The sequence below is a fragment of the Canis lupus genome, chromosome 24 (genome assembly GCF_048164855.1).
Source record: "Canis lupus baileyi chromosome 24, mCanLup2.hap1, whole genome shotgun sequence".
NCBI classification, from domain to species: domain Eukaryota; kingdom Metazoa; phylum Chordata; class Mammalia; order Carnivora; family Canidae; genus Canis; species Canis lupus.
This window is the reverse complement of record NC_132861.1, coordinates 34,159,835-34,182,075: the sequence shown is the minus strand read 5'-3', so window position 1 is coordinate 34,182,075 and position 22,241 is coordinate 34,159,835. Positions and strand designations below refer to the sequence as shown.

Genomic DNA, 22,241 nt, shown 5'->3' with positions numbered 1-22,241 from the left:
AAATAAAAAAATAAAAAAAAAAAAAAGAAAGATTTAAATACAGCTTTAGGGAGCAATAGACAGGAAAGCCTTGGCTTCAATCTATTGGGTTAATTTCCATACAGTTCTCTATTGGTTTATATATATGCTATCTATTAAGAACAAGTCTTAATAGAACATTAATTGGATCTTTTAAAGAAGGCATTTTCTATACCTTAAAAAGTACTTTTAACGTGATTTCTGAAGGTCAAAACAACATTTTGAAGCTCTCAAAATGACAAGACCAACATCTAGTGGTGAAGTGAGTATACTGCAGGATGAATTCCGGCTTACACGGGTCAGCGATAGATGCATCTCTTCCTCAGAGAGGTTATTTGCTTTCAAAAACCAGGATTCCTAGAGAGTCACCCCAAAAGACTAAAGTGTTAGCAGTAGAATTCCAGGCATTTGTGAAATAAGGGACATTTCGGAGATAGGAGGAGAGTGGCTTTTTCAGTGCTACTTAATTTAGATGATAACAGCGAGTGATTTTCCAGTTTATTTTTAAGAACTCTCCAAGCTGAAAGTTGCTCCACCAAATTTTAGAGGACTTTTACATCCAGTGTAAGAGATACAATTTGAATATCGCTGATAATTGTTATTGACTGCCTGGCATGCACTAGAGCTGTTATTGCTTTAAATAAATTTCTCACGTAAAAGTTAGCTTCTAACCAAGTACTTAATTGGTTTATGCATTATTTTTGCCACCAGCCTGCCTTAGTAAATAAATCTGTTTCTTCTTCTGAATCTGTAAAGCTCATTAAGAACACTTACACAGCGTACTCCTCATCACTTACATCTCAACATCATTATAATTCTGATGCGTAAAATTGTTCCACAGGGGCCATGGCACAGTAAGCAAAAGACAGGAACTCCGAGACCATCCGAAGGACCCCCAGTCATGCCAGCATGTTCTCAGGGATCCCTGCCCACCTCTTCCTTCCTCTTTCACCCTGGATTTTCAGAATCCTTCTCTTCACTCTGATACCTGTGGCCCCATTCTCTCTTGGTCATAAATACAAAGAGCTAGACTAGCATATGATTCCAAGCCAGTTTAAGTAGCAGTGGGAGGTTATAATATCTCTTCCTGGCTTACAAACCAAATGAAAACTTCATCCTCCAGCTGGCCAGCTCTAGCTGTTTTCCTCTAAAGAAAGCACCACTTCTTCTGAATGTATGTCTCTGTCCATCCATCCCAGGAACAGAATATGAGGGTCCACTCAGTCAACTCCGTGGGCTCTTAGGCTCAAGTTCTAATGTTGCTTGACCTGCCTCTAATGTGGAACTGGCTTGCCCCTCTTGCCCTGTCTCAAAACACCTTCCTCAACCCCGCAGTATAGGAAAGTGACCCTCTTTAGGAAACGATGCTGGATATTATCCAAGGGTTGTTCTTTATCAAGGCCCCTTTAGGCTTCATTATACATAGTTTTTGCAGCCCATGCATCAAGGGAAAATGGGGGAGGGGGACACTTAAACAGGCTTTTTCATCAGGTGATGTCATTATCTGGCTTGGTGTCTCTTGCTTCAATTACTCCAGGCAGAGGACCCACGACTTAGCCATTGTATGGTTTTTCATCACTTCCCTAATAGCTTTCCGTATCTGGATTTTGATATTAGAATTAGCATCCAGACAATTTAACAGAAGACCCAATGGTGAAGTTATGAAGCTGACTCGACACCTGAGTAGAAACCACTTGTGGGAGAACAGGCACCCCTGGTCCTCTGATGCTTCAAACAAAACACTTATCCAGGGGCAACTGGCTGGCTCCATCTGTAGAGCACGCAACTCTTGATTTCAGAGTCATGAGTTCAAGCTCTGTGTTGGACATAGAGCTCACTAAAAAACAAAACAAGACAAAACACAAGTATCCAAAGATCCCTCTGCCTCGGTTTACCCCCAGCCTCAGCCCATCCACCCGCTGTTGCCAAAGGACACTGGAACACAGATCTGGCATTGTCATCAGCCCCTGCTCTGCAACCTTGTCCTTGGCCTTTCGTTGCCTTCTGTCACCCCCTCCCATAAGCTGCCCCCAACCTCCCTTTGCCACCCCTAGACTGAGCTCTGTGGTCTGACTTTCTCTGTTTAGCCATCACCAACACTGTTCTTCCCTGCACTGCCTTTCCCCATCTTTCAAGACTGAATTCAAGTGTCTGCTCCTTTCTCTCCTCTGAATTGCAGTAACTCGGCCCCCACAGCCTTCCATTGTGTCTTAGAATAATTTCCTTACTCATCTCATTTTCTTTTTTTGCAGAGATTTACTTGAGGGTTATACAGTTTGTCTCTGTCACTTCTGAATTCTCCACCAAGCCTGGTACTTACTAGGAGCCGAGCAAATCATGACCAAAACATCTTTTTAAAAAGGTCAGAGAACCAGTGACTTTGATTTTTGGAGCCTTTTACAGGGCCTAGGTTCACTTTGAATTGTTGGCTGCAGCATGACAGCAAAACAGAGGGCTTCACCCTCTTTACTGGAGAATGTATGATGTCTCATTCTCCCGTATCCCTGACAAATGATTTCCACCCTCCACCCCCTTCTCCAAGTTAAAATGGAGCAATAAGAGCCTGTCTTGAGATATATTGGAGAAACAGTCCGTGACTGGCATAAATTAAGTTGTTGGACGGTGAAAGATGCTGCAGTGCAGGCGGCCGGCACCTCCTGCACCAGTGAACTCAGCAGTAGGCAGCTGGAAGGCCGTGGGGAAGCAATACCGACCCCTTTTCCCTTTCTCTACAGCAAAGTGCCCTGTGATGCAGGTTTGGGGCACAGACCAACACCCACTCACAGGCTTGTGTTGCTCTATTAGATGGGTTGTTTGGGCATTAAGATGCCTTCTGTGGGATTTGGCTTCTGTACGGGAACAAAAGACCTCGGTTTCATCCTCACGGTAAGGACCACCGTGTACTGAGCTCTCACTGTGCACCTGGTACTGGGCTGTCCTGAGGGAAAGGTACTGTGGTTAACAGCACTTGACGAAGAGAAAATGAGTGTTTGGGACCCAAAAGTAACTTGGCCCAGGTCACGGCTGGTGAGTAGAAGAGGTAGATTTTGAAATCAGGTCTGGCTACTTCCAAAACCCACGATCTCACTCGGTGTGCTCCTGAGCCTTTCCTGAAGGAGCACTGAACAGAGAAGGTCAGGGCACCTGCAATTGAACCCAAATTGTGTCAGGAATTTGCTGTTGACCTCAGAAAACGTATTTTGTTCTGTCCTCGGCTATAAAATGTGCTTTCTGCAATGCCTATCTCTTGCGAACCTCAACTGAGATCATGCTAAGTAAGAAGTAATAAATAAAGGAATAAATAAACTACGAAAGTTCAATCACTCCTCTATTAAATGCCTACTGTATATTAGGTGCTGTACCAGGCATTCAAAATGAAGAATTTAAGTTCAAAGTCCCTTCCTTCGAAGTACTTAACAACCTAAAGGAAAAAGACAAACTGACACTAACAAGTAGCGTAACCGCTCTGCTAACTGCTCTGCTAGAGCCAGCACACATGCACCTAAATCCTCTACAGGGGGCAGCCTCTTGAACTTGAGGGTGGGAGAAATGTCAGGAAAGGCCACCCCCCGCCGCCCCCACCCAACAATCAGAGCCAGCATTCATAGGGTGCTTAGCTGCGTGCTGCTAACTATGGTAAAAATTCACATGAATTATTTAATCCCAACAGCTGCTCTATGTTGAGGCTTCTCATCTTCTTCCTCTTGTTAACATATGAGAAGATGGATGCTTACTGAGGTTGCTCAAGGTCACAGGGACAGCATTTTGAGTGAGAGGTCTGTCTGATATCAGAGCCCACACTGCTGCAGATCTGCCTTTCTTCAGAATCCAGGAACAACCAGAGTCTTGACGAACGCATATCCAGTGGTCAGGCCGATAAGGAAAGGTATTGTGGATAGAAAGAACAGCATGTGCCAAGCACAGAGATGACAGCAAGGGGAGTTTGTGGCTGAGTTTGGCGGCAGCGTAGAATGTGCTGGGGGAGTACTGAGAGGAGCAGACAGGGTGGGAGTGGTGATTAAGGAAAACCCAAATGAAAGCATTCACTCATACATTACTCCTTAAAGCTATGAACCTTGGTCTTTCTGGTGGCCCATTCAGAATGTGGCTGGTTCTCAGGAAGCAATGAGATTCACTTATGACTCTAGTCAACAGACAGAAGAGAGTTTGCAGGACTCCTGGTGTATTTCTCTCCTTGCGTGCCTTAAAACATTAAAGGGGCCTTAAAGCATTAAAGCAGGGCAGCCCGGCTGGCTCAGCGGTTTAGCACCTGCCTTCAGCCCAGGGTGTGATCCTGGAGACCCGGGATCGAGTCCCTCGTCCGGCTCCCTGCATGGAGCCTGCTTCTCCCTCTGCCTGTGTCTCTGTCTCTCTCATGAACGAATAAATAAATTAAATTTTTAAAAAAAAGCATTAAAGCAGCCACTTGAACTAATTATGGTGTGAAAGATCAATCAGAGCCAAACATACAATTTGCAAAATTGCAGGTACAGTAATAAAATAAAATATTGGATCACTGGAGCATTCATTTTGAGAACGATATTTTTGACAGGTTTCTATGTTAATACACTTTTTCCACTCCTTGACCAAGCTGGGAGACGCCAACGTCCTGACCCTCATGACCGAGAGTGTGACCTGCTGATGAGAACGAAGACTGGGCTTTGGCGGCAGCCAGGCTGGCTCACAGTCGCTCTCTCCCGCTGGCCCTTGCTGTGACCCAGAGCAGGTCACTCAACTGCCATAGGCCTTTGTTTCCAGGACCATAACTGAAGCTCACTGTAATGCCTCCCTCTGAGGGTGGTGGGGAGAGCCAGCGACGTGCAGAACGCCCATCACGGTACCTAGCATGTTGTAAGGCCGCAGTGAATGCCAAACATCATGATCGAAGAACACTGAGGCCTCGGCTACAATTCGGATCCCTCCACCCCACAGAACATACCATGGTGTGAAATATCAGCTCCACAGAGAAGGAGTCCAAACACTCGTCCCATCCCCAAACCTGCATCACAAAGCACTTCTTTGCGGGGAAGGGCAGGGACAGCATAATCGTCTCTCCCCACCCCCAGCTATAAGCAGTCTGTGATATGCTGAGTTGGGTAGTGCAGAGACGAGCTGTCCATCTGCACTGCAGCTACTTGCTGTTTTTGCCAGTCATGGGCATGGTTCCTCCACTATGCTTCAAGCTTAGCTCCTACTGCTATCGTTTTAAGCCAACAGTGGTGTCGCTTGGGGATGGGTGGGAGGCAGGAATCTCTCCTAAGGACGTGACAGAATGCCAACAAAGTAAAGCTATGAAGCATTCTGGGCTTTTTAAAAATATACTTGCAGCCAAGGATTTAAATTGAGTATATACCCTACAAGTGACTCCTGAAATAAGTCATTGGATCTCCGCACTTTCTGCTCAACGTTTCACTCAGCATTCAGCAGCATCGACCATAGGCCGGGATCTCTGGAAAATATGGGTATTAACGAGATACTGACTCAACCAGTTTGAGCTGCTAATGATAGAATATCACAGACTGAGTGGCTTAAACAACAAACATTGATTTCACAGTTCATTCTGCAGTTCTGGATGGAGGCTGAGATGTCCAAGATTGAGGTGCCAGCAGATTTGCTGTCTGGTGAGAGCCAGAGCCTACTTCCTGATTTGTAGATGACCATCTTCTTGCTATACTTGGGGGTGTGAGGGCGGGGAAGGGAGGATGAGAGAGAGAGAGAGAGACTATCTCTCTTGTGTCTCTTCTTATAAGTGCACTGATTCTATTCATGGGGGGCTTCACCCTTATGACTGAATTACCTCCCAAAGGCCCACCTCCAAATATCATCAAATTGAGAGTTAGGGTCTCTTTCTTTTTTTTTTTTATAAATTTATTTTTTATTGGTGTTCAATTTGCCAACATATAGAATAACACCCAGTGCCCATGAGAGTTAGGGTTTCAACATAAGAATTAGAGGAGGCCACAAATATTCAGTCCATAGCAGGTATCCATATACTTTATCTACAAAACAGTTTTATCTACAGCTTAACTTTATCTACAGAGGAATTATATCATGTAAGGAAATTATCTTAAGTCAAAATAGAAAAACAGTAAATACTGTAAGAGAGAGAGAATCAACAAGTTAAAGGAGTTCACAGGTTGGGAGGAGATCTTCTCTGGTCAGGGAATCTAAAAAAGGTGCCTTGAAGAACCAGCATTTGTGTTAGGCCCTGAAGGATGTGAATAGGGCTGTTCAGGAAAGGGAAACACCACATTGCGGGGCAGACCTGGGAAACCCAGGAGCACAGTTTAGTTTGGTTAAAGCACACAGGGTTGGAGCAGATCTTAGAAGCTTAATTAAGATGCAAGGACTACTTTTGAGTAGGTGGGTTCCAGGAAGTGTCCATTGGCATCAGTGGATGGGCTGGACTAGGTTTGGTGGGGAGGGGAAACTGAGGCAGAGAAATCACTGGGAGAGCACTCTGCCTCAATAATTGGAGGACCCTGGATACCTGTGCCTACTTTCATCTTGAAGAATGAGCATGACATATTGGTGTTTTGTTTTGTTTTCAAAGAAATACGTGCTTCTCCCTCCTCCTGTGTCTCTGCCCCCCCCCATCTATCATAAATAAATAAATATTTTTTTGAAAAGGGGGGGAATCCCTGGGTGGCTCAGGAGTTTAGCACCTGCCTTTGGCCCAGGGCATGATCCTGGAGTCCCAGGATCGAGTCCCATGTCGGGCTCCCGACATGGAGCCTGCTTCTCCCTCCTCCTATGTGTGTCTGCCTCTCTCTCTCTCTATGTCTATCATAAATAAATGAATGAATGAATGAATGAATGAATGAATAAATAAATAAATAAATAAATCTTTTTTAAAAATAAAGAAATACAAGTTATCTTACAGCTCTTTTTTTTTTTAAAGATTTTATTAGTATTTATTCATGAGAGACAGAGAGAGAGAGAGACTCAGAGACACAGGCAGAGGGAGAAGCAGGCTCCATGCAGAGATCCCGATGTGGGACTCAATCCTGGGACTCCAGGATCACACCCTGGGCGGAAGGCAGCCACTAAACTGCTGAGCCACCCAGGTGTCCCTTGGTAGGTCTTCAAGACTGAAATGACGTCACTAGACTACAACCCTTAGTACTACTTGGCACCGCCCTCATAAGGAACTCAAAACAGCATACACTGGCTGTAGAAGTGATGGCGTCCTGTAAGATAACATGGACCAGTCACCGTGTTCAGAATGATGTGGGAAGTCTTAGAAATTCTTTTCACCTGATTTGTTTTATATCTTAAGACTTTTTTTTTAATTCAGTAAAATATACATAACAGCATTTATCATTTTAACCATTTTTGAGTGTACAGTTCAGCAGTATTAAGTACATTCATATTGTATAACTATCACCAGTCTGACGATTTCATCTCCAAAACTTTTTCATCTTCCCAAACTAGAACTCTGTCCTCATTAAACACTAACTCCCCATTAGCCCTCCCCCAGCCCCTGGCTGCCACTGTTCTACTTTCTGTCTCTGGGAACTTGTCAGTTCTGGGTACTTCCTGTAAGTGGAATCATAAACATGTGTCTTTTTGTATCATCTGGCTTATTTCACTCAACATGATGTTCAAGGTTCATTCATGTCATAGCCTGTGCCAGAATTTCCCTCCTTTCAGAGACTGAATGATCCATTGTATGGATAAACCACATTTTGTTTACCCATTCAGCTGTGGATGGGCATTTTGGTTGTTTCTACCTTTTGACTATTGTGAACAATGCTGCTATGAACATTAGTGTCCAAATATCTGATTGAATCTGTGCCTCTAGCTCTTTTAGATATACACACAGAAGTAGAAGTTCTAGATCATATGGTAATTCCATATATTTAATTTTGAGGGGAGCCACCATACTGTTTTCCATAGCATCTGCACCAGTTTCCATTCCTATAACCAGTGCACAAAGGTTCCAGTTTTTCTAGGTCTTCACCAACACTTGTTATTTTGTTTTTTGCTTTGGTTTTGCAACAACATCCCAATGGATGCAAAGTGAAAATTTGATTTTAAAGTGGGCAGAAATGCCTATTCTTTATGCAGAAGTGACCCAGTATGGGAAATGGACAAAGCCTATTAAATGCTTTCTAAAAATCTATTTTCCTCTGCCCTTGGCTCCTTGGGGTATTATTTACTTACATACTTACAAATGCCTTAGGCTGGTTTCTTACAGCATATCCTATGGGATGAAAAAGATCTTTCTTTTGTCTAATGATGTGGCTCTCAGTATAGTTGGTGTTGGGAGGGGTGGGATGGAAGAGCAAAGTAAAGGTCAGGGGGTCACTCGCTAGCCCAGTAATCTTAACTGGAGGGGACATATAGCTGCTCTCTGAGCCTGCAAGGCCCACATCTAAATATCAGGGAGATGGCCTCACTAACGTGTAAAAAATCTTCACTGGGACTAAGAATGTGTGAAACACCAACTGTTACCTACAAAGTGTAGGAAATCTTCACTTTATTCTTTTAAGATCTTTTATTTCTAAGTAATCTCTATACCCAATGTAGGACTCTAACTCACAACCCCGAGATCAAGAGTCACATGCTCTAGGGACTGAGCCAGCCAGAAGCCCCAGGAAATTTACATTTTAAAAGAAGACTGAAGACCAGTAATAATTCTTAAAAATAATAGGGTTTATTCTTAATCAAAATTAATGTACTTTTAGCACTTAGGAACTATAAAAAAATTGAAGTAACGTATAATCTGAAAGATAATTAATCTTAGCATGTTGGCATGCATTCCTCCAGTCGTTATCCCACTCAAGCTCCTAAAATGGTATTATTTTATTTTGTAGTTTCCTTTTTATCACATTACAGCAGGAATACCTTTCCATCTTGTAAAATATTCTTTTCTATACATCATATTTGCTGGCTATCTAACATCCCATTATAATGATATGCATTTATATTCATATATCATAATTTATTGTATCTATACCTTAATTTTGGGAAAAAAAGATTAATCCAAAATCACAAATTCAAACATTACCCTCCCCAAATACAACAACCCTGCACTTCAGTTCACATGCTACATAATTATTACAATTCTTGAATATCATCATTGACTCTACCATTTTCCTTCTCCTATCAACCCACTCTTCTGTCTTGATGTCCATTTTATTTAGTATAGTTTCCACAATCTACTACACTTAACTCTGTCCACCTCTCCTTCTGCTGCATGATAATGAAGGTAGCAGAACTCCAGCTGTGGATAAACCCAGAGATCTGACTTTTGTGACCCAACTTCTCATTTGTTTGAGTGTTACTGTGAAGAAGACAACTATACTCTTATCTTTCTCAAATGAGCACTCAACACTTCCCAGATATTGCAACATGGTTTCTTAGTAAACTTGTTCAAACATTCCCCACCAATGAAAATTTCACAACCTTACTTAATCTTCAAAATTCCCACCCATACTCTACTCATTTTTCCTCACTTTCAGATACTCTCTTGCATTGCATGGATTCCTTTATTAATGAGCAAGTATTTATTAAGCACCTATCAGGAGATAGGTCCTGTTTAGTCACTGGAGGTACTGCAGTGAACTAAATAAAATTCTGTGCTCGTTGGGCTGCCTTTCTAGAATTTGAAGAGATGGACCAGGAACAAGTAAGCATTTAATGCATAAAAATGATAGGTCGTGTCAACTACTGAAAAGAAAGCTAAAGCAGAGTACAGAGTCGATGGGAAAAGGTGAAGGGGTTTCTAGACAAGGTGCCCAAGGAATACTGTATTCAAGCAAAAACCTAAATGCAGTGACAGAGCAAGTTATTTGAAGCCCCACTCAAAATGATTCAACACCTCTTCATGGCGAGCTTCTTAGCCTGTGTTCAGTGTCTTTTGTGAAACACCCCAAACTTTCCTTATGCCTCAACCAAACCCAGTGGTGCTCCCTGATTTTTTGGTTTTATATCTTCCTATACAGGTGCCTTTTTCTGGAATGCCTTCCCCTCTTCCTTGAAGATCCAATTCCAGCGTTCCAGCACCTGCTCCTTTCCTGATCACTGAGCTTGCCGATTCTGAAATTCTCTCTCCTCTTGGCTTTTATGACCTATCATCACTCCCCTAGTCTTCCTACCTCCCAGGCAGGCTCACTTCTCCTCTCTCAGCCCTGCTCCCTCCCTCCCTATGGCTTAACCTATCATCTATGTGCAATAAATCCAAAAATTTATACCCCTTGTCTACATATTTCCTCTGAGTGCAAGGTCGCTTTGTATCTGTAATTATATTTTCCCAAAATTTACATCTCTGAAATTTAAGCCTTGATCCCCTTGCCTCTGTGGGTGACCTACCACCCAATTCTTGCCACACCAAAAACCCGGGAGGTCACCACTCTTATCACACTTGGTATCATTCCCCACTCTGTTCACCTGACCAGTTCTCAGCTTAAATTACACTTCACTCAGAGAGAACGTCTATGGACACTCAATCAAAAGTGAGTTCCCTTTCATCTCTGTTATGTTCTCTCATAGCATCCTGTGTATTTCCGGCATAGAGTTACTGAGATTCGTAACTACATGTTTTGTCTACTTCTTTTTCTTCATGTTGTGTTTTCCCAATAACCCTATGCTTTCTGAGGGTAGGGATTGTGGTTATCTGTTAACTGTTGATACCCATAACCCGGCTTATAGGAGATGCTCAAGAAATATTTAATGGGAGATGGGACCAAAAGTATTAATGTTTGAGGATTCACAGACTTCCTTCCTTCTTTTCTTCACTTGGCCAAAACATATTCAGGCACCACCTGCTTAGCTTTCTTCCCTGCTCCTGACCTGTAAGGGTTAAAAGAAAAATAAAACAGACTCTGGGCATAAGAAATTATATTCCTTGGGGTGCCTGGGTGGCTCAGTGGTTGGGTGCCTGCCTTTGGCTCAGGTCGTGATCCTGGGGTCCTGGGATCGAGTCCCACACCAGAGTCCACACAGGGAGCCTGCTTCTCCCTCTGCCTGTGTCTCTGCCTCTCTCTCTGCATCTCTCATGAATGAATAAATAAAATCTTTTTAAAAAATAAGAAAGAAATTATATTCCTCAAGTGGCTTCACATGGTGGTGTAAGAAGGATTTAGGAACCAAGATAAGGAAGTAGGAGAATAACAGTCTCCTAGAAGCATTTGAGAAGGGCAGTGGACAAGTTCTGTCAATATTTATTTATGTGAATTATGTGCACTTTGACTTCCCCTGTTTGAAGATATTTATTTATTTATTTATTTATTTATTTATTTATTTATTTATGACAGAGAGAGAGAGAGAGAGAGAGAGAGAGAACATGGACCTGTGCAAGGAGAAATGCAGAGTGGAAGGGAGAGGGAGAGAGAATCCCAAGCAGACTCCTCATTGAGCACCAAGCCCCACGAAGGGCTCAATCTTACAATCCTGGGATCATGACCTGAGATAAAACCAAGAGTAGAAGCTTAACTGACTCAGCCACCCAGGCACCACTGACTTCCTCTGTTTGTAAGAAACAACATAAATACTAAATATTACTGCTCTTGTTTGGACTATTTTCATTCGTTTACTTTTTTTTAATCCCCAAACCAAGCCTGATAAACAATTTAAAAATTATCTCAAATAATAGGAATATTGATTTATTTACTAGCAATATCTATTCTTTTAATGAATTGTCTGTTCTGCCATCAGGCTGAACATCTGTGCTAAGTTTAGGAGGTGGCATCTTTTCACATTTTAAGTGAATGAGTATTTTTAGTGAAAAGGTGGGAAAAGCTGTACTAGGGGTGGCCGGCTAGATGCCATTATTAGAAAGAAGTCCCAGGAAGAACGCTTTTAAGATAAAGAGGGAAGAGATCACTCTTTGGGGGTTGATACTAAAAGGGTTATGAGTCAAAATGAGAGCAGAAACAAGGGCTTGAGCATCACAGATGAAGGCCACACGGGAGTCTAGTTCTAGACAGGCTTTCTAACACTAAGAAAGATTTGCTAGGAGCTTAGGGACGTAAGTGTGGAAGGTCGGAGTAAAAATGCATTGGGAATGCAAAGCCTTACTGGAATTCTGTGTTAAAAAGTGACAAGAAAGAACAGGGCCCATCTTTTCAACTGGGGTCAAAGTGCTCCCTGGGCGTCAGAGCCCAGGGATAGGGGTAGGGTGAGGAGAGGTACAGAGGAACTCTGGGCATCCTGTAGACCAGCTCCTAAGGGACCTGCTCCTGGTCTTCAAGGCTTCTGATTTCCAGGAGTGCTCACACCATGAGTGTCTGGGAATAATCTGGGTGAAGAGACAGGTGCCATTTTAAGCTAAAGCAAGTCACTGCTCTATGGCTACAAACGGTGGGTGGTAGAGGGCTACCTCTAGGAGCTTCTCCTTTTGAATCAGAGGGCAAGACAGAAGCAGAGACTTGGTATTTTTCACCTTGGGGGTATACTATCTCCAGAGTAAATACCAAAGATATTTCTGAGAAAAAATGGAAAACCTCTGTGCTCTTTAGACTCAAGTAAATTTTGGATCTTCTGGTCAGATTTATGTTACGCAGGCTCTTGCTCACAGTGCAATGAGTCTGACAGAGTGCCTGGGATCACGATATTAGGTGCCCTCTAATTACCTAAGCATCAGTTCCCCTGCTGTAAACCACAGATGCCAGGATAGAGGTAATAAAGCTCCAAGGATTGCATTTTTCAGTCAATTATTTTTGATGATATGCTAGGAGCCAGGTCATCAAATTGAAATCCCTCTGTGTGCAGCAGAAATGTCTCATAATGCATTTTGTGAGATCAGGGCAAAGGCCTCAAAAAGACACATTTTTTTTTAAACGGACTCTTTTTTTTTTCTGGTTATAAAAATTACATATGCCTAGTGTAGAAGCTATAGAAATGTACATAGAAGAAAATAAATATTATGGTTTTAATAAATTTTCACCCAAATAATCACAGTTAATTTTGGGGGGTTTCCTTTAAAGGCATGAACCTTATAATCAGCTAGAGGTATTTACATAGCTAAGTCTATGCAAACTAGCTGAGAGTAGCATTTTTCACTGGACTTCATATTGCAAGTGTGAAAAAGGAATCTATTTAGAACTTGAGTCCTACAAAGACCAGAAAGCACTGAATTGAGTTAGATGGGCTCTATCACGGATACTTGGGTAATTCAGTACTAAACTGATTTCACCACTACTAGCATTGGAAAGCAATACAGCCAGATATGTCACTGGCATGCCAAGAAAGTGGCCCCCATAAAGAGTGATAGATCATCACTGTCTCAGTACATCTGGAAATATCCTCCGAGCCTAAAAATAATGGGCCACATTAGCTAATGCAGAACAGTTATTTGGCTAAATTAAACTTCAGCTACTCTCAAGAGACTCATTCCAAAAAAAGGATTTTTTAAAGTAATAATAATAGTACCTTATTAATTATTCATAAAGTAATTATATTGGAGCCCCTGCTGCCTCCATCCATCCAAATGATACCGAAACTGAGGAAGAGGGAAGGAGGAAGAGTTAAATATTATATCCCCATTTTTCCATCAAAGAAAGTATTTTTCTAGGCTGAGAGTGGTCCTTGGGAAAGGGTATAATCAGGGCATTTCATTTCTTTCCTGTAGAGGTATTTTGTTGAGATGGTGTTCCAGCCCTTGTACTTTGTCAGTTTCTGACATTCTAAGATGTCACAAGCCTTTCTTTCAATCCACAGCCAATGCAGCAAAGCTTACACTGAGGAAATGGGGCAGAAGCAAGCAAAGCACAGGACATCTGATCACAGCACAGTAGCCAAAGCTTTGGTGGCAGCCGACAGCCAGTGTGTGCTCTGGCTGGACTCCCATTTGCCTTCTGTCAGCAGAGAGTGAGGACACAGGAAACTTATAGCCTCTAGACAAGCCCACTAAATGGACTTCATCAGGCCTCTCATCTAGAAATCTCAAAATTAAAAATCTGGACCACCAGAATGCCCCCACTGAGGCACAAAACCAACAAGAAAACAGGCACCAGCTGTCTGACAAATAAGGCCCTGGAGTCAGATGCTGGTTCCCATGTCACAAGCATACACACACCTGGTGAAAACTAAGTGAATGATCAGTGACAATCCCACCAGATGCTCTTCAATTCACAGTGGGTGGGGATGCAGGGAGGTGGCTGAAGAGTCCTACCTGTCTAGTGCAGAAAATTCAAAATCTGTAGAACTAAAAATCTCCATGCCTGAGGAAATTCACTGCTAATATCTCACCATATTACCTTCCAGACTTTTCAACGCAGATATACATGTTAATCTGAATTTTTGCCCGAATTGAGATTATACTGTATAATATTATATCCTGGTTTTTAAAATTTAATGTTATATACATATATTTTTTAAGGTTTTATTTGTCTATTCATGACAGACAAAGAGAGGCAGAAACATAGGCAGAGGGAGAAGCAGGCTCCATGCAGGGAGCCCAATGCAGGTCTCGATCTCAGGACCCCAGGATCAGGCCCTGAGCCAAAGACAGACACTCAACTGCTGAGCCACCCACGCATCCCTAATGTTCTATATTTTTAAAGAATATTTTCAAGTCATTAAATATTCCATGACTCATTTAAAAGACTGCTTAATACTCTTTCACATGTATGAGTCACAGTGGTGTTTAATTTATCTCATCCTGTTGGATATGCAAATAGATTCCAGGTTTCTTATGAATATTAATAATATGACAATAAATATCCCCATACATAAATTTCTGTCCCTTATTGTACCCTTTCTCCAAGGTATGTCCCTATACTTTATTTTATGTGGCATTTATGGACAATTTTTAAGCTCACACTCCCTCCAAGCAGAGTATGAAAACACCTAGTTCTTCAAATCCTCACTAACATTGAAAATAATCATTATTTAAATCTTTGTTTTCTGGTAGACAAAGTATATATTATCACTGCTTTAACTTGTAGTTGCCTGATTATTAGGGAGCTAAACGTCGTTTTTTGTTTGGTTTGGCTTGGTTTTAGTTTGTTGCCATAGTACTTTTTTTCTGGAAATAGAGTATTTATGTCATTTCCTTTCTTCTCTTTTGGATTATGTCATCAATTTCTAAACAAATTGTTTCTTTTACATTTGTGACAAGTAACTAACTTATAAATGGACAAGGATCTTCCCTTCTTAATTCATTTTATTGCTCTCACATGCAGGAAATCTTGCCTCATGCTGAGATGAGATACATCTCTGGGTTACCTATTAAAAGAAATATACGCATGCTGTATCCAATGAATACGATCCTTTTGTACTCACTTCTGCTTGCTCTCTAACATCTAGAAGTTGCTTTCAAATGAGGGAACAATGCTCTGTTTCCCCAACCTGAAGAAAGCTGCGATAAATGCCTTTCTTTCTTTTATATCTGAGGCTTAGCCGAGCCACCCGCATGCATGTACGTGCAGTCAGCAGGTGTGTTCATTCTGTTAAGCCATCTGGGGCCAACTTAATACCAATCTGCATTCTGCTATCTATTCTTTCCTGTCCTTGGTTGAGATGGGATACAAGGAGAGATCATTTTTATCCTTTTGAGAGCTGAGAGATTAAAGAAAACTCAATTATTCTATACTCAGAACTGGTCTTCAAAAGAACCCTAAAAAATTAATGCCCAGATTTGAATCTCAAAAAAAAATATGCCCGCGTTCTCTGTCTTAACCAAATACTGCTGTGTGATTTTAGACAAGGGTCTCACCTCTTTAAGCTTTGGCTTCCTGATGTATAAATTCCAGACAATGAGCCCTACTTTACATTGGTGCCGTGATGGTTAAACAAGATCATGTTCCCGGTACAGCCCTCAGTAAACACAGGCCAATAAATGTGTGTTGAATTTGAATTTAAGGGAGGCTGAATGGGAGTGACAGCTACAAGGCTTTAAATTCCAATCTGGCAAGATTAAGGCCCTTTCCCAAATGTTAAGGTCCTTCCCTAGAGTGTAATTTACTACAATAACTGGCACAAGATCTGGGGACACTGGGATGATATGTTTGCCAAATGACTTGAAAACTTTTGAAGGGAAAATTCTTAGAGAAATAAAAACCAGGCAAAATCAGTATATAAACAGGAACCCTGGTCTCCTAGGTTTGTGTTCGTTTGTCACAGAGAAATGATAATGTTAAGATTGATTGAGGGGAACCATGTGGTGGACACTGCATGCAGACTATTTCTCATCCTCTCTCTGGTCTGTTCAGAGTCAGCACTGTTGTGAACACTGGATTACAGATGAGAAGAGGGAGTCTTGCCCAAATTCAAACAACTAGTGAGTGAGAGAGAAGACTCTGTGCAGGTGCCAGACTCCTCACAGCTTCATGAATACAGCCATGAAGGAGCATGTAAGCCATGACAACTGGTCACTGGATGAGACCACACCTCTGTAACTTGCCCTGCAGTCTGATCCTTAGCAGAATGATATCCGAGGTGTTCTAGAAGGAATTTTTGTCTCTCAAATACCTTCTCCATCTCCTCTTATGATTCAGAATATTTTCTGTTCTGGAATCCGAACCTTTTCATTTCAAAATCAGATAGGTCTTAAACTGCCAGTGGCCTCTGGTTTCTATTCTGAGGTATTTTGGCCCAGGAAGGTGTAAGTGACTGACAAGAGAGTCTTTCTGGAGAAAGGGTTTGGCTGGGTGAGGGGAAGAGAATGCAAAACAACTGGCAGAACCAGGGAATCCCTCAAACAAAAAAACTTAGAAGATTCCACAATTTTGCTCTGAACAGGACATATATTGTAGAATGTATTAGAACCAAACTGGCAATTTGCTGCATAAGAATTAATCAGGAAAAGAAAATCTACTTGTACCTTAATTGAATGGCTTTTATTTTTCCTCTTAATTAATAGGATATCCAAATTCTTTAATTAAACTCATTAACTAAGAGCTTTCATTTCTTAAAAGTTCCATTTTTAGGAAGATAGATACATGGAAAGAAGATTTTATTATTTGAATACTTTGTGCCGTTTCTGATGACGCATCATCTTTATTCCTTAATATTCTTTCCAGAAACTGTCGTGATTGAGTATACTCAGACCCTGGTTCTGTGAAAACATAAAATCATCAAAGAGTCTTTATATTAAACCACATTTCTAGACAAAACTAAATCGGAACATACTTAACGGCCATATTATACGTTAAACTTGGTTTATCTGTTTCTCTCCTCCTCCTGTAATATAACCTATGCATAAAGTGTGGAATTATGGTAAAGTTGAAGACATCGTTTAGGGGCAAATGTATTCCTTTAGCTAGAGGGGTGACATTATAAGACCCAAGGGGACTGCGGAAGTGATGACTACGGGATAAATACCCTTGAATTATTGGTGTACTGTCTTCCTGCTTATTTTTCAAAAGAAAGAAAAAGTAAGCGGTGGTCAGGATGCCCATATTTCTTAAATTATGTACATGGCTCTCTTAGTCCCTCTGATTCTATAAAGCTGCGTGGCTGACAGAAGCATAGCATTATTGCCCATAAAACTCCGATGCATAGAAACACTGTAAGAGTACACAAAGGACTAAGTAAATTGCTGAGGAAAAAATCGGTGTGAAAAATTGAGAATTTGAAGCCCATATGCCATTTTCCTCATTGGCCTCCTACAGCTGCCCTGCAGAGCTCCCACTTTGCAAATCTAGATGCGAGCACATTTACTGGGGCAGTGCTTCTTAGCTCAGCTCACCTCCTTAGAGCTGACAAGTGACCGCCTGCACCTGGCTCTTTGGGGAAGAAAGCTTTTAGATGGATTAAAATGTCAGACACACAGACTGTTTAAATTGAGAGTGAGGGGGGTTTCCTAAGTGCGCAGCTCCCTGCTGCCTAATGACACCCCACTGCCCTGCTCCACTCCTCAGCAGCAGGAAGAGACAAAGTGCAGAAGGATCATAAACAATACATCTTGGTGTGCCGTAAGCAATTGTCTGAGGGCACACAGACTGGAACCAAGCCTGCCATGTCCATCTTCCAGCCAGACTGCACATTAGGCAGCACACTATTTTCCATTTCCTCTTGCCTTGCTGCCTCTCAGTCTCCCCGCTACCCCTAGCTCACAGTAACCCCCCTGTGCCAACTGCATACCCAAGAGACCCCAGTGCAGCAATTTTTTTCAGCACTCACTTCTCCATGCAGTTCTTTTCTTCCTTCAAGACATCAATTATACTAACCTGTCATTCTAAAAGAATTCCCATTCTTTTACTATTAAAAGTATTAAAAGATATTAATGTATTAGCATAACTATCCTGCCAAAGGCGGGCACATGGGTGTGCATTTGTGTGTATGTGTGATAAAAGAGCATCATCCTAGTTCTTTTTTATTTTTTGAAGATTTTATCTATTCACTATTCATTCATGAGAGGCACACAGAGAGAGAGAGGCAGAGACATAGGCAGAGGGAGAAGCAGGTTCCCCAAGGGGAGCCCGATGTAGGACCCGATCCCAGGACCTTGCGACCATGACCTGAGCCAAAGGCAGCGGCTCAACCACTGAGCCACACAGGTGCCCCCATCCTAGGTCTTAATTGCAAAAGAGAGAACTGAACAGTAGTAAAGATGCAGCACAGAGAACTGAGTCTTGGATTCTAAAGTTAGCAAGCCTTTTAACTTCCCTGGTCTATTTCCTATTAGGCAAAGGACACAATTGGACCAGTTCTCCAAGGTCGAGGAGCATGTTTCAGGCTAATGGGAGGAGTATTAGAAGCACAGAGTCCTTTCTGCGGTGTAGCTTTGCAAAATGATTTCCGTGCCTGCCCGTGACACAGGTGCCCCATCTCTCTCGAACTATATAGACTTGGGTGGGCCAAATTTGCAACCATTACTGTGCTGCCCTCAAATGGCACATGTTTTGATCAGAAACTGCAGGAGAAAGCACACATCAGTGTGCCTCACAGTGGTGCTGGGGAAGAGTCCACAAAGAGGTCTGAGGTGGGTCTGGCCATTAATAGGTTACAGCCCAAGTTCATCTTTTCAGCCAGAGACATTATCTCATCAGCAGGTCTTGCCAGAGGCTGAAGTTATGTCTCATTAAGAGTCTCCCAGGCACTGTGATTCTGCTTTGTCACAGACACCCATTTAGTTTATAGTTCTGCTATGTCATTAGGCAACCTTTTCAGAGCAATGCGGGAAAGAAGAGTCTGCGATTAACCAATTCAAGACAGAAAAGAATGAAAAGAATCATAGAACCACAAAATGTCCAAATTAGTGACAGAAAAGTAAAGGTCTATATTTCTATATTAAAAAGGGACCCGAGAGGATGGGCTGCGAAGGGAATGCTTGCTGTATGTGAAAATGAAAGAACAAAAAAAGAAAAAGAAAATGAAAGAACGAATCAGCCTTTCTTGGCTAGGCACAAGATGAAGGAGGTAATACAAAGCACTGAAAGTGAGAAGGGGGGCTTGAGGCCTAGGACCCCACCCTAAAAGACATGAAGAAAAGTCAGAGGAATCAGTGGGAATGTGGCCTTGGATAGGAAAGGAGGGAAACAGACTTTTTTTTTTTTTCCCCCTTAAATTTTGGTCGTTGGCTGCATCAAGGCTAGGACCCTGGGATAAATGTGTAAGTAGGCTGGGCTGGAAAGTAGCATCATTTAGAAGGAAGGCAGGCAGTATCCCTTCTCCTATTTTCTGTTACCCAGGCTATTAGACCTTTGGCCTCACAACCGATGGGGGGCAAAGAGAAAACAGCTTACATGTCTTTCTTTTGGAAAAGCTTTCTGGGCTCCTGTGCAGCCGTGCAAAGAACGTTCTGAGCTGGGCGCGGACGCTTTTCTAAAAAGCCAAACGCCTCCCTTTTGGGCACCCACCTGCAGCCCCCTGCTGGGTGCGGCGCTTGCCCGCTGCGACAGCGCCCCCGCTGGGGAGCTGGAGCCGAGCCGCCACGGGCCTCCCAGGGCGTCGCCCGCCGCACCCGCAGAGAGGTGCGGGTCCCCATCACCGCGCTGTTTGATGCAGACTATGTATGCGCGGAAAATCCTTGGTTTGCGTTGCCGCCCCTCTCCCCGGGGTGCGAGGTCGGCGCCGGCACCCCCGCCCGCTCCCCCAGCGCCGCCTCCGGGGAGCTGCCGCCGCCGCATCCCCCGGGCCTGAAGTTCAGCCTCACTGCAACTTGCCTAGGGGGGGAAAAAAAAAAAAAAAAAAAAGCAGAGACCTGGCAGGTGGGAAGGGGGCGGGCCCGAAGGCACCGCAGAGGGCTGCAGGGCAATCCCGTGGACCGGGGGGCGAGCGGGCTTGCTGCCCCCCAGTGCCCCCGGGGTGCGGGCTGCTGCGGGCCGGGGCGAGCCTGCGAGGGGACAACCTGGGCCCGCACCGACCCAGAGGCGCGGCGAGCACCGCCAGGGAACCGCAGGTCAAAGAAGCAAGGGACGGTCCTCGGTCGAAGGAGACATGGGGGTTGGGGGCGACATCCCCAACTGCCACGCGTCTGGGAGCTCGGGCTCAGGGCGGCGCGGTCCTCGCGGCCGGAGGATGCTGAGTCATGTGCCTTCCCCGCGGCGCGGGCGCCGGGCCCCTAGCGGAGGGCGGGGGAAGGAGCCCCAGCTCGCGGCCGGGTCGCCGCTGCACCAGAGCCCAGCGGGGGGCACGTGCGGGAGCCCCGGAAAGCGCACCGCACCTGACGTGTATTCGAGCACAAGCACGTGTTTTCTGCGGGAGGAAAAATACCAAACTTCCATCGCAATTGAAAGGCATTCTAGACTCAAAAGGAGGGCTCGGACTCTCTGGGCGGTAATCCCTTTGTTTTACAGTTGGGGAAATGGGGACCCCCCCCCCCCCCGCCGAGAAGGAAAGGGCTTCCCGCAGCCTGGGGTCTCCTGTGCGCCTTACACTGACCTTGCTGCTGTGGCTTTTGCGCTTTAACCTTGACTTGTCCCTGGGCTTCTGTCTCTCCCGATCTAGTTACTACCCTCCATGGTTTGCAGCAAGCATCTTCCCTGAGGTTATTTCTGCGATTTCCCCGCAGAGCGTGCCTCTGCCCGTTTCCAGTTCCTCTCGTCTTTTCAGGGCACCCCACTCTTTTGTCAGGCCGGTTGAGGCTCCTGGTTACTGCCGCAGGCACCTTCAACATCCTGGGAAATGGGTTCTAAGCAGCCCAGAATTCTCTTGGTCTGATCTCTCTCTCTCTCTCTCTCTCTCTCTCTCTCTCTCACACACACACACACAGACACGGACCTCTTAGTGCTTAGGCTTTTAAGGAACTTTGTGAAGTTTCTACTCTTCCAGTTGGCAGTTTTTCAAGGCACAACAGCGAGATGAAGGCTGCAGGTGGGAGGAAGAAGCCCGTCCTAAAGGATCTCCTATGGCATAGGGCACAGCCCCCCTTATAAGGACGCCCACCGTCTTCGCCAGGCCTGAGGATGGGGTGACTGTGCTTTCTGGGCAGGGTGTGGGTAAGCACTCTCTCCTGGAGCATCCACAGGCCATGTGTGCCGTTCTTACTGTGGGCTAACCTGCACAGCCCCTCCAAATTAACCAGAATCTTTTGAACCAAGGAGTGGTGCCCACAGGAAAGAGAGCATGAGCTGCTCCAGCAGAGGGGGTTCCTGGGGGGCGGGGACGCATGGAGCCTCAGCCCCCCCCCCCCATTTCCAGTCCACACCCACCTCAGTTCTCCACTTGTTCATTTCTTTTTTTTAAGATTTTATTTATTCATATGAGAGAGAGAGAGAGAGGCAGAGACACAGGCAGAGGAAGAAGCAGGCCCCATGCAGGGAGCCCCACATGGGGCTTGATCCCAGGTCTCCAGGATCAGGCCCTGGGCTGAAGGCGGCGCTAAACCGCTGAGCCACCCGGGCTGCCCTCCACTTTTTCATTTCTATTGAATTAGTCCAGTCTTCCAGGCTCCCTGCCTTTGCCAGTATTCGCTGGTCGATTGAACAAGGGCTCAAGATTAATCGGTCGTCCTAGCAGCTCTTTGGGATAAAAGCCACACTCTAGCTGTTGAAAGCTCTGCTCTCTATTCCAGGAATCCGTTTATTTTTCTACTTTTCTTATCAAATTTCCACAATTGACTTTAAATTTTTCCCGTGGGCGTCTTGCACATCCCCCAGGCAGATTGTATTATTTACTTTGGCACCGTGGAGAGGAAGGCTACTCATTTAGCTGTGTGTGGTTGGTTGCCTTATCTTTGTTCTTGAGAGATTAGGCAGTCTTATTCCATAATACATGAAGGTTTTATTTGTGAGCTGTGTCCCTCACCCCTGCTAGCCACAGCCGATAAAATTAAATAGAAGGTCATACTTGTATCTTCAGGGCGCTTGCTGATTATCATAATCATACAA

At 44.0% G+C, this 22,241-nt stretch overlaps 1 long non-coding RNA gene across 1 annotated transcript in view; it reads right to left on the bottom strand.

Annotated features, from left to right (window-relative positions):
* The window catches only part of LOC140616488 (uncharacterized), a 28,647-nt gene extending 7,579 nt beyond the window's left edge, over positions 1-21,068 (bottom strand). Inside the window, exon 1 of the long non-coding RNA XR_012016959.1 lies at positions 20,794-21,068. This is a non-coding gene — a long non-coding RNA (uncharacterized lncRNA). The remainder of the gene's footprint in view (positions 1-20,793) is intronic.
* Positions 21,069-22,241: the final 1,173 nt, after the last annotated feature.